A 12480-nucleotide genomic window follows, 5' to 3' on the forward strand; every position below is an offset into this window, starting at 1 on the left:
AGGAAAAGATAACGTAAACCACCTTAAATTGTTTTCGTGTTCATCCGTGTGGCAGCCGCTATGGGTTTTCAGGTTGTGTGGCACTGGCTGGTTTTGAGAAGATGGCGTCTTACGCAGCAAGCTCAAGTACCTCTCCCGCTCGGATGTTTTCGAAGATTCGTTGTGCGAAAATCTTGAAAGAGTGCAAGCAGATGGTCGCCAATGTGTACGGGAGTATAAGAACACATTCCCCGGAGAATTCGGTCATGAAGTCCTGGAGACGGCCAGTAACGACACTGGAGTGTGCCCTGTACTGTCGCGAAGTGCAATTCGCAGTGCCTATCTGGCAAGGTGGCGTCCCCGAAGCAAAGACCTCGCAACGTGTAAGTTTCGAGCACGGGGACCGTTAAGCATGACGAGTTCAGACAGAACGCCATTCACCTGAAGGTGCATCGCAGGTGCTCCGAGAGGGAGATTCCTACCCTTGACAGCTATTTCAAAATAAACTGCACAGGCCACAACTATTGTCGATTAACGTCTTATTATAAGTTTTGGGACAAGGCCGCTATCAGGGCGATTCCTCATTCCACGCTGCACGAAAGAAAAATATAACTCGGTGCTGGAGGCAAATAGCACTTGCATAGCGGCAGACCAGATGGTAGAAATCTGGCCTCTCGGCGACTTATAAATAAAAATCAAGGAGGAGGAACTGAAATATGCACATCGTCAATGCGCACAATCTTGCACGAAAAGTATGTCTAAAAAAGAAAAAAAAAAAAAAAACTTTGCGCTTAAAATGGGTTTAAACCACGGCCACCGAGACGTCACTATCACCAGAGCAGCGCCTTCTACCACTCGTCCACGAAACGCGCGGAGTAACACTTTTTCTATTTTTTCATGTGCACCACATTAGTACCTTTGACAGCGTTGCACGCTAAGTATGAAACAGAGTATAAGACACCCTATTGTCTGGTACAGAGACCATTTATGAACGCTTGGGTGTTTAAACGATGTACTACATATTTTACAAAAAGAAAAAAAAAAAAACATTGGGTGTTTAAACGTTGTACTACCCTTTTTTCAATAGAAAAAAGCAACAATAAAAAAAACACATTTCAGAAGAAAAAGTTAAGGAAAGGGAATGTACCATTATGTTCAGTGAAGTTTGGTGACAAGACTCGGGACTCGAGCAGGAATGCAGTTATCCTTGGTGTGACCCCATGAGACTGTCTTGCTGCCTTTGCTGGGGTTTATCTAACTGAAGTACCTGTACGAAAAGTAGAACACATGTGCATAACACTCATTATTCACAAGAAAATTTGTCAATGTCCAAAATGACCCATGAAGAAAATTATGCGAGGAATTTTCAGGCTGCGTTGGCCGAGTCACCTCTCATGGCCAATGTTTCATAGCAACTTTAATTGTAGTGAACAGTTATAGGCTATATTACGAACAAAGTGGAATTTGGTTTTGTAGGAAACTATAACACACAAAACGACACTTGAATACAGTATGTTGAGGTACCTCTAAACAAACTCCAGGGTTTCATGGCGCCTCCTTCAGATACCTGATGTTGAACATGAAATATGTGCACCAAGGAGTGAGCAAACAGCGACTTCAGATTTGTCTCTAACACCAGCGACATGTCGACAAGGAGTGCAACGTGTAGAAGGTCGTCTAGAAGTGTGCCAAGATGAAAAAGCAAGATGTAACGATATCAGAATAAGATCACACCAACGGGCACCATTGTGGTGAGACAATCTACGATGTAGAGACAGTAATCGTGAGTCAACCGATGTACGGCCGCGATTTACTTTGCGGCGACTGAAATAAAACATGGCAAAAAAAAAAAAATTGAAAAATATAAAACGCTTTTTTTTTTCTATTATTTGTTGAGCGCAGCCGGTAGCAGAGCAGTTGGGCGGCGTCACGAAAATCTGACAGACTCGCTAGCTTTTCTCAACTTCGTACGGCGCCAGTCGGCACCACAGATGAATGGTCGGCACTCTTAGTCTACCAGGGAAGAAAAAAGTACGAGCTCAGAGCCCAGCGTCGATCGCGACTTTCGTAAAGAGAAGCTCCGGTAACACTTCGGCGACTCGTGAGCGTTAAACAACGCCTCTTCGAACGAGCCCAAGAAATCCAACACGTCGAACGGTTTGTGCCGGTAAGCACGCTGGGAGCCAGGGGGCTGGAGGTTGAATATCCGAAAGAGACGAGGCGCTGGTTTCTACGTCTATTTCGCACATGAGATAACAAGATAGCGAAGCTAGCCGAGTGTAAACACTGACTGACGTTACATCAGAGTACACGCAGTCGAAATGACGTCTGCAACAGAGCACAGCCAGACGCTTTCAGCAGGGGACGCATGCGTTCAAATAAGCTGCGATTTCAAAACATCATGTCTCCCTTCTGTCCTTCAGTGTTCACTTTGATCTGTGTATACCAAAGCACTCAATGCTGCAAGTAATAAAGTCGTCTATACGTACCTTTCGAAGCGATTGAAAGTGCGTTGGTTTCACTTGGAACCCACAAGCAAAGTGCGCGACGAACTTGACGAGCTGTCATCCGTCGGCCCCGCCATCGCCGCCGTGTCGCCGGGTTGGCGCGGTCGCGGTCGCTGCGCAATGGCGCAATCGCGCAATCTCGGCGGCTGGGCTAGGCTTGGCTGGATCGGCGGATTCGGCCACTCGGCGGCTCGCTCAGGCTCGCTCATCAGCCGCCCGTCTGGCTCGATCTCGCTCGGCTCGCCTCCTGGCCTCCCGGCCTCCCTTCGGAGTTCGAACTGCCTCCGAAGCTCGAGCGCTCGAGCTTTCGCGCGCGCGAGTTGACGATGGAAATTCTTCTCATAAAACGAGTCTGTAACGTATCGTTTGATGGCGCAAATGCACGTATTTTTCCCGTCGTTTTTTTACAGTGCGTGAATCTTGCGAAACAGGCGACGAAGAGTGTTGGGTGAAATGTGCTCGTGTGTGGTTGTGGATTTTGTGTACGACGTAGGATTACCCAGAAAGGTGGGTCAATATCGATAAATGTGCGGGTAAGAAGCACGTGACCTGTCAAGCCCATTAATCCTAATTATTTTATCGTGCGACTGACATTGTCACGTATCGCGTTCGATTTGGGTTCCAACATCGGTAACCTAACTTTTGTTGCATTAAAACTGCAATAAACATTTGTTTGAAAACGATCACTCCAATGAGCACGTCGTTATTGGGCTTTCTCATTGAAAGGTAGGTCGCGGGTGTCCTAGCTATTTATTCTGAATGGTTTGGTGGTTGTCTAGCATACCAAGCGCTCGAGGCTGTGTGTACTGTGTGCCGTACGTACACTTCGATCAATGTGAATGTGTTCGCAACGCGGAACGTTTTTGTTCTATGTGTATCCACCTCCAATATCGTTCTCTCTCGTATTGCCGTATGGTAACTCCTGCTGTTCTACGATATCATTCACGCGATGTCGTATATGTGGGCGTACCGATATCCACATGTTGCTTCACGGGCGATCAATACTGTGTTACGTATCCTCTTAGTCCGCGGTATATGCCGACGTAATTCATGTTGGTAACTTGGAATTCGTTCTGAGATTTATCCACGCGATATTGTACTCTCCTTTGGGCCCGTGATCGACGACCGATATTTATATATCGTGTGGCCGCACAGTATGTCCATGTCGGTCACCAATATGCACGCGGTGTCATATTCTATTCCAATAACCGTAAGTTCTGTCGGGATATTGTGCTTCGATATCGTGTTGTATACCAATAACCGCAAGTTATATCGGGATATTGTGCTCCAATATCCTGTTGTATACCAATAACCGTATACTATATCGCGATATTGTGCTCCGATATGAATTCCCGTCGTGCGTATTGGGTTAATCGGATAACAATAAGTTTTTATTGGTTTCCATCAACTTTATTGGAATACAATATTTCCAATAAGCCGAGTTCATATTGGCCTTTTTCAATAGGGTTGTCAAGTGAATTTTTTTAGATTGGACGTTATTATTCCGTGAGCAGCTTTATGGTGATGTTTTCAATCTTAAAACTGTGTAGACGAAACCAAAAACTAGACAATATATAATTTTCATAGTATAAATACCGGTTTACAACATTTTTTTTAACTTCATTACGATAAAAAAAAACGGTCGCGAAAAAGAAAAGTTTAAAGATTATCGTTTACGCCGCGTCTGTACTGAAGGTCTTTCCGGAGACATGGACCTTTCCAGCGCATCAAAACCCAGGGGAAAGATGAGTAGTGACTGGACTTGCGCAATGTGCCCTTAGGAAAGAAGGCCAGTACATTACGCCATCGTTGGTGGACCCCCAACCCACCCGAAACGACAAACGTGCGTGTGCGTATTGGCGGCACCGCGTGCAGGCGTTGCGCTGGTGGCGGTGCTGACGCTTTCCTTCAGTTTCACTGCGCGTTTGTACGTAAGCGATCCTTGATTTGCATCGTCTTTGGTGTTAGTAAAACGCTGGAGCGAGAGGACGATTACATTAATGCACGAGGATAAAACCCAGGACCATGCGGTTCACAGCCAGACACTATGTACCGACTGAGCGAAGCACAGCTTGCGCATGGAGAAATCTAAATTTTAACTTAGAAAACAAACCTACACGATATAATGTCATAGATAGCCTCTCCTGACGTCAATCTGCTTGATGTATGACACAATACCCGTTGAAGTCGAGGCGATCTCTTCCATCGGGTACGCCCGGAGCAGGTTCGCCTTGATTCGGGTCATTGTCATGGTGCCATCGCAGACTGCCGAGCGCAAGCAAAGCATATCCCCAGCTTATAAAGGAGTGGAGGCAACACCGGGAAGACAGGGAGCCCGCTTCCACCCCAGACTCGTAAACCACCGCGGAACGCCCCAGTGTGTACCGTTTAGTGCTTAACATAGTTTGTGCCTTCCCGTATTTGTCAGGATGACAAATACCGTATCTTAACCTCAAATAACTAGACAGGTACGTGTATAAAATGGTATACAAAACGACGTACCTTAATGTTCTCGACAAGCTGGATTGTCGCAGTTGATCACGACGCGAAAGAACTCGTCCGATCTGGAAATCACCCCCACCGCGGTTTCGGCACATGGAAACAAATAAGACGAAAGGAGACGAAAGATGCACCGACATTCATTCCGGAAGGGGATTTCCAACCGGAAGTAGCGTTGCATCATGGTCTCGCGCAAGCACCCTGTTGTGTACCAGCACACCGCTCTGTCGTCACGGCGCTGAGGTGGCGCTGCTGTGGGCGCAGCGCATGCAGAAACGCTTCCCTTCGCGAGGTTGTGGTTTCTCTGCATGCGCGAAGCCCACATCTTATGTGGGTAAACGCAGAGATGCTTGTAAACAAAGACGCCGATGAAGCAGCTTCCTCTAGAGCTCTCACGCTGCGTTGGCCGTATTACGCGAAGTCGCGTAAAAGACCCCGAGCTGGTGAATCGAAACTTGAGTTGGTGGAGGGCACGCTGTCATAGCGGCGTCTCTCATACTTAATGACGAATTTGATTCTTCTCATCTTACGCAGAGCAAGCGCTTGAATCCCCTTTTTCATTAGAAAGAGTATAAGTTCCATGCTAAAAGACAATACATGTTTATAGAAAGAAAACTGTGCTGTGCTAGAACTAAGTAAAACGTAAGGAAAAGTTAAAAAAAAAAAAGAAAAAAAAAGAAACTGATACACGCGGTTTAGGCCACGTCGATCTACTTTGCTTTTTGGGGAGGTAATTGAAAAAAATATATTATAGAAGAGAACCTACGTTAAGGGTTTAAAAAGAAAAATGGGAGGCACCTTCATCTCCAAAGTCCTTCTATCCACAGAATGTTGTATTTAAGGAACAATTGTTTCACTTAGTTTAGAAGATAATAAGTAGTCATTTCGGGAATGAAGAATCGTTTTTTTTTGTTGTTTTTTAAAGTACAAAAACTATATTGAAGGATGTCGTGTCTACAAGACTTGATATGTATAATATTAATGCAGTTTATTTTTGCAATTCTCTTCTCGTCGGCAATGTTTTGCGACTATCTATTGTTTGGTGTTATCAACTATTTAACATTCACTCCTTCTGTTGTCAAAATTAATAGAGAACGTATTTCGAACCATCGCTTTAGTATGTCTCTTTCTAGCACGTCTTCAATTTATGTTTCTTTTCTCGATTACTGTAATGAATGTTAATTTTGTTTTTGGAAGTACAGTTGCTGAAGTGCAACAGACAGAAAGTACTGGTCAGGCAGAAATGCTTGTTTCTCCTCCTCCCTGCAGGCCTTGGCAGGCAGAATCAAAAGAAATACAATACGATGCCAAACAATCGATTTACCAATATACCCCTTAAATTTCATACAGAGACTAAATTATGATATTGTTCACGTGACGTCCATGTCTCTCTAAATATAACGCCAAAACTGAGTGTGTAGGTGTAGAGACCACGTGACGCCAAGTCACGTAAGGTAAATTTTCTCGCTAAAAGTACGGAGTAAAGGTACGGATGGACACACGAACGGGCAAAAGTTTGGGAGAAGGGGGGGGGGGGGGGAGGGGTTCAGTTGAGAAGCATTTCATGCTTTAAAATAAAAACCGACAAAGATGCACAATCTAGCCGAACAGAACGATAGGGCAAATGTAAGCCGGTGTATACTAATCATTTTGAAGAAACTCCAGACTAAGAAAACACGGAAGTTGACACCAAAAGAAGAGAAGGAAAACGTCTCAAATACAGCTAAGATTTTTTTTTGGGGGGGGGGGGAGGGGGGGGGGCAGAATTGTTTATATAAGGGTTTATATAAGGAAAGTGGAAAAGTGGAAGACCATTCTCCATTCACACCACTCTCGTTTGACACGTAGGAATGAAACGACATCGGACCCTCCACAATGAGGCTCCCTTAGAGGACTGTAACAAAGAGCACATTGAGAGAGAAAGCGAACAAGGCCTGCGGGGGCAGATTTGTTATGAAAATACGCCGTGTCATCACCCATCTAAATCCTCAAGTCATTATGTAAAAAAACGCACACACAGCACAGACAATCAGAATTATAGATTAAAAAAAAAACTTCCATTCCGCTTCGAAATAAAATGGCGGCTTATTTACAGCTTGGAATGAAGAGCGTGCTGGTAGGAGTAAAATATAAATATAAATTAGGGAAGGACATAGAAATACTTGACATCCTTCAAGTTGTCCTCGGCAACTGAGGCTTTTCTCTCACAAGGACCAAAGTTTTCGCCGCTGCTTTCAATGTCAAGAGTGGACCACCTGGCTGCTGTTCATGAGGTCGCAGCGCAGGATCCCGAGGCCCGTCGCTAAGAGTTTATCGGTGTCGGTTCAATATCTGTGCATTTTCATGGTAGAAGCTCGACTGGAAGGAATGATGTGCGCAATGCTGTTCAGGAGCTTCCCTACGCAGATTTGAGAGTCCTCGAGGCGGACAAGTCAGGACAGTTCATGATTCTCGACGAACAGCTACTGGATGAGAAGGTATCAGCTACCCTCAACAAGAACTTCCTCGCGGTTGGCAGGCGACCTTCAGGGTCCCTTCCCACGGAGGCAAAACGTGTTTGAGATGCCCTAAACCTTACTTCCCTAAAAAACTCCATTGGGTTTTCCTCTCTACAGTATTTTTCTATATTGTTTTTTTGCAAAAACACATAAACCTAGCATCCTGATTCGCAGCATCATCTCCGAACGCGGTTGCTGGCAAAAACACTTGGCCCTATACCAACAGAAAAGCCTCGCAGTATTAGACCTACCTTATCCCTTCCGAATTCAGAACTCTCTCGACCTGCTAAAAGCTCTTGAACCCTTTCATTCCACATCCGAGGCAATCGGAATTTTCTCTTAGATGCAGAGGATCCGTATTACAGTCTCGACGTTACCAACTTACTTAGGTTCGTATCTGAGGCAGTTCACCTTCACGGAGTATTAAAATTTCAGAACTCGTCCGGAATTCTTCAGTCGGGATTCACGACTTAATGGAGCTGTACCTTGTGGGATTTCCCTTGCTGCTACCCGTCTCGGAGAATGACACAGCACACCGGTTCAACAACACGTAAACATTTAATGACCGCTATCGCCTGCGCCGCGATTACAACAGCCCCCGCGCATCCGCTGCGACGGCCTTTTATCAGCGGCGGAGCGCCGCTCGCGTGGCCAGTTGCCCTTGGCCCCCTCGTGGCCAAGATGACCACTTATGATTGTCGGAGGGGCAGCCTGGGCCAACCGCTTGGAATCGCCAGGTTGCCCACAACCTTCGATCAGCTGTTGTAGAGCCCGAGGGAAAAGTGTTTAAGCAAAAGTCAGGCATATGCATAGGTTCTTGCCTCGCTCTCGCCCTGAGCGAGATATACCTATTTTTCGTCGACCAAGCTATTCCCACGACCCTCTCCCCGAAGACATCAGTTTATCGGTATGTGGACGACTACCTGATCATTCACACCTCGGATCTCACAAAAAATCGAGCAGGCGTTCTCGAACAATTCGTTCGGCCTCAAATTCACGAAAGACGACCCAACCTCTGAGGAACTCTAATTTCTGGACCAGCTTCGGCCTACAGGATCCGGCCTTTGCTGGTCGTTTCAGCAGAAGTCGTGCAAGCCCCTGCTCAAGTTTAATAGCAACCACTCCAAAACCGTAAAAAATGGGATACTAGAGGCCCTTTCGACGTCCTCTAGGACAAAGTTCTGCCTCCATTGGGTAGCTAAAAGTTGCTCTTTGCAAAGCTCTCGCTTGATCAAGGCGGTTACCCCCAGGATCTGCTGGAAATGACACTAAAGCTCATAATGATTGGACAGGCACCAATTGAAAGAGGGCAGGGTTCACCTGCGTCATCGCAGTACGCGTGCATGCGATACGTCCACAACACGGGACACCGCCTCCAGTCGTTGGCTGCGGGGTTTGGCACGAAATTGTTACTTTCTTGCCGCTTCAGGCTATCGTCCATAAGCCGAACAGTCAATTCTTACGACCCCCAAACGCCTGCTCAAAAAAACAAACAAAGCCACAGTCTATTTCCCGTGCAAGAAACATAGTGTTTACTCAATCCCCCTCAGCTGCGGCTCCGAATACATCGGCCAGTCCGGCCGATGTATTCGCGAGATGGGCACCAATGTGCCGTGTACCGAACCGACCGTGTCGAGTGGGACTGCCATCCAATCTAAAGAATCTGTGAAGGGAAAGCGATCCGCTCGTACGATGCTCACGACGCTCTCAGATGGCTAAACCACCGAGAATACGGAAAAAAAAAGGACAAGACGGCTGCCTTGCAGCAAAAACTCAGACAGGAAGGGTGTGGTCACCATCGACAAGATCGTTATCCGGGTCTGGGATTGATGTCGCCTTCAAAATTCTAGGGGTCATTTTTTTCGGATAATGTGTCCTATGATCACCATGTTAACTACCTTATAACGAAGTTGGCTCGACTTGTTGATAGGTCCAACCGTTATCATTATACTTTACCGTCAAGCGTCAAGTTACTAATTTATAATTCCTTGTTCTACTTTCACTTAAAATATTGTCACGTAGTTTTGGGTATTAACATTTTGAAAAATCTTAAAAAGATACATATGTAAAAAAAAAAAAAAAAAAAACTAAGGGCCATAGCCGATGTTCCTTCTCAGTCGTATACATACGACATACTAAAAAAAAAACACGCTGCATTATCAATGTTCACACTTTGCATCCTTCGAGACTGAGCCCCAGCCTTAAGATAGAGCTAATGAGGAACGCAAGATTTCTATTAACCCTTGGTTGCCTTTCAAAATATAATAATGTGTATGCTCCTCTTGGCGCTGAATATTGGGGGTTCTCACGCCACGAACAAATTATGCCACTCAAATGATGATGCACAATATTCCTGATTTACTAAAATCCTTACAAATGCAAAAACTTGGGCTGGTATGAGATGTCAATATGTCAAATCCAATCATTATATTTTAGGGGTGGTTATGATAACTAGTTACAACCTCCGTCTTCGTATTTGATTATATTGCTTTATTATCCGTGGTGAAGTTTCTGTGTTGCGTCTTCTGTTATCTTTTTTTTTAATTTTTCTCCTTTTATTTTTGCTGTGTCCCGGTACCACGCACTGTAGGCGGTGAAGGAGGCGTCAGGTTGCGCATCCACTTTTTTAACCTCGAATACCAATATCTAGTCTCATGAAAAAAAAAAAAAAATTACAGTAAGGTTAACTCGGAATACCGCGGAAGGCAGGTAGCAACGCCAATTTAGATTTTTTCTTTCAGTTTCTTTTTATCTGTTTTTACCGGGCATGTGCTGCGAACAGAGATCATCAATAATAGTAATAAAACTTGGTGGAGTCTTAAGCTTCGCCTTTAAGAGTTGAACGCGATAGCGTAATCGTGCCCCGTTCGCATCGCATCGCATCGCGTGTCTGGCTCACAGACGAAGGGTCGTGGTTTCGAATATCGCCTAAAATAATTTTATATTTTTTTCGAGGCCAATCTATTACTTAATAAAGTGAAATCATTTGAGACATGTTGCGGCCTTCAATTCGCGTTACATGACATGCTTTTTAACCGCTTTCATTCCACGCGTGACGTTACGTTTCACGTGAGCGTTGTGGGTTGCTTGAAATTCCCGCGCGAGGACAGGTGGCTGTGACGTCGTAACCCCATCAACCAATCGGGATTTTTCTGTCACAACGCCAGCGACCCCAACGCCGGCTTTTCTGCGACACGAGCTCCCTAACACTCCGGCGTTAAAAATGATTGTGACTGTAAGCTTGAAAGTCCAAGTGGCTGTGACTCGCATGGCAAAACTCCATTTCACATTAAGCCCGAACGCAGCCTACGCTGCGCTTTAAAGGAGCATATCAAGCAACACCGAAAGCGCATCGTGGGCCACGGCCTCGTCGATTTTGCGTGTTTGCAATCACCAACTACACTAATCACGTAATCCCGAGAATAATTTATGCTCGTTTTAGCTTCTCTGGTGATAGGGCACCAACAATGACAACCAGAGCCGTGACGATGCTGTCTTGGAGCTGATCGAATAAAGGCATCGGATTGTTACGTAGGTCGCTGTCAGATTCAAAGTGAAACAAAATATACAGGATAAGTCGACGACGCCTAGTCTGCCGGATAATTTTTTTTTTCTTGAGGTACGTACCATCCAGCAACATCCACAAGCTCGGGTACGCGCTCGCCTCATTTCATCGGGGTTTATGAGGCTGGCACACTTTTGGTTCGGGGTTTCTTCGGTCTTCGGAGCACCAGCTCAAGCCATGATAAAAAAGTAAGCGAAGGTAGCACGCAACAAGATTCCAAATAAAACGCGCCTTATGAGAAGCACAAAGCAGGATTGGGTAGTTTCTTCTTAAACAACAGACGCACCGGCGTGCGCTCTTTAGCCACTACGGGTTTTCAAACCGAAAACCCAGATATTCCCCAGAGTGAGCTTAGGAGTTTTCCAGAGTTCCCAAAGTTCTTAAACCGTCTCTCCCACCTGGTCAAGCATTTTTGAGGTTGCACTAGTATAGCACATCTCATCCACCCAGTAATGCATAACTATAGGCCAAACACTCTGCACTATAACCCTACTTTATTTAACCACTTATCTTATATCGCCCCTTTACGTCTTCTTGGCCTTCAGTGTTGTCTTAAGGTTAAAATTCCTACCGCCAGTTTCTTATTTTATGCATTCTGGACCGGTAAAAACGCCTTCTAAGCTTTGTTTTATCCGGATATTTACCAAACATAAGAGTACATGGCTTCTCTCTCAGCCCGTTTATTTGAAACATGTAAACAAAATTTATTTTAAAAGGTTTAAGATTCCGGTTTGAGGTATGGTGACTTCCATCTTGGTGTATAAGGTTTCAGGTCTCTTCACAACTTTATTGCATTAATGTAACGGCTTGCTTGGATTTCGTGGCTGCAGTTCAGGAGATAGAGGCGTTCACCGAGATAAAAACATTTGATAACACGTGCAGTAGTGCTTTGACTTAACGTTTTTGGAACTCAATCCGCTGAATGAAGAAATTTGGAAAAACTATTGAAATGTAAAAAATAAATCTATTCAATAACAAAAAATGAAAAAAAAAAAAAACTTTGTTCTGAATATTTACAAATTAAGAGCCGTAGATTTGCGGTAATTCGACATGCAGTCGAGGCTGATGCCTACGAATGTGTTGCAGTCGGCATTCTCGGGTGCCTCTGCATCTTCGCCTCTTTGTACGGCAGCTTACCGTGTAAATTGTGATTAGGGGCCTATCGGTCCGAAGATACATTCAATTTCGCCATGGCGTATGAAGTCGTTCTTGATCGGGACGCCACCCAGCTCTTGATCTCGGGATTGGAGACGTATTTGAGTGATGCACCGCAGAACCCGTCGTTTCCGTTGGCCTGGTGCTGCCTTGGGACGTCACCACCGTAAATCCAGCCATCCCAGGACCCAGCCGAATGTGTTAACGGGTGACTGCGACCGTAAGTTCAGAAAACCGTCGAACCCGTAGCTGGGTCTCGTCAGGTGCTGCTCGAGAC

The sequence above is a fragment of the Ixodes scapularis genome, unplaced genomic scaffold (assembly GCF_016920785.2).
Source record: "Ixodes scapularis isolate PalLabHiFi unplaced genomic scaffold, ASM1692078v2 PGA_scaffold5__190_contigs__length_132052651, whole genome shotgun sequence".
In the NCBI taxonomy this organism is placed as follows: domain Eukaryota; kingdom Metazoa; phylum Arthropoda; class Arachnida; order Ixodida; family Ixodidae; genus Ixodes; species Ixodes scapularis.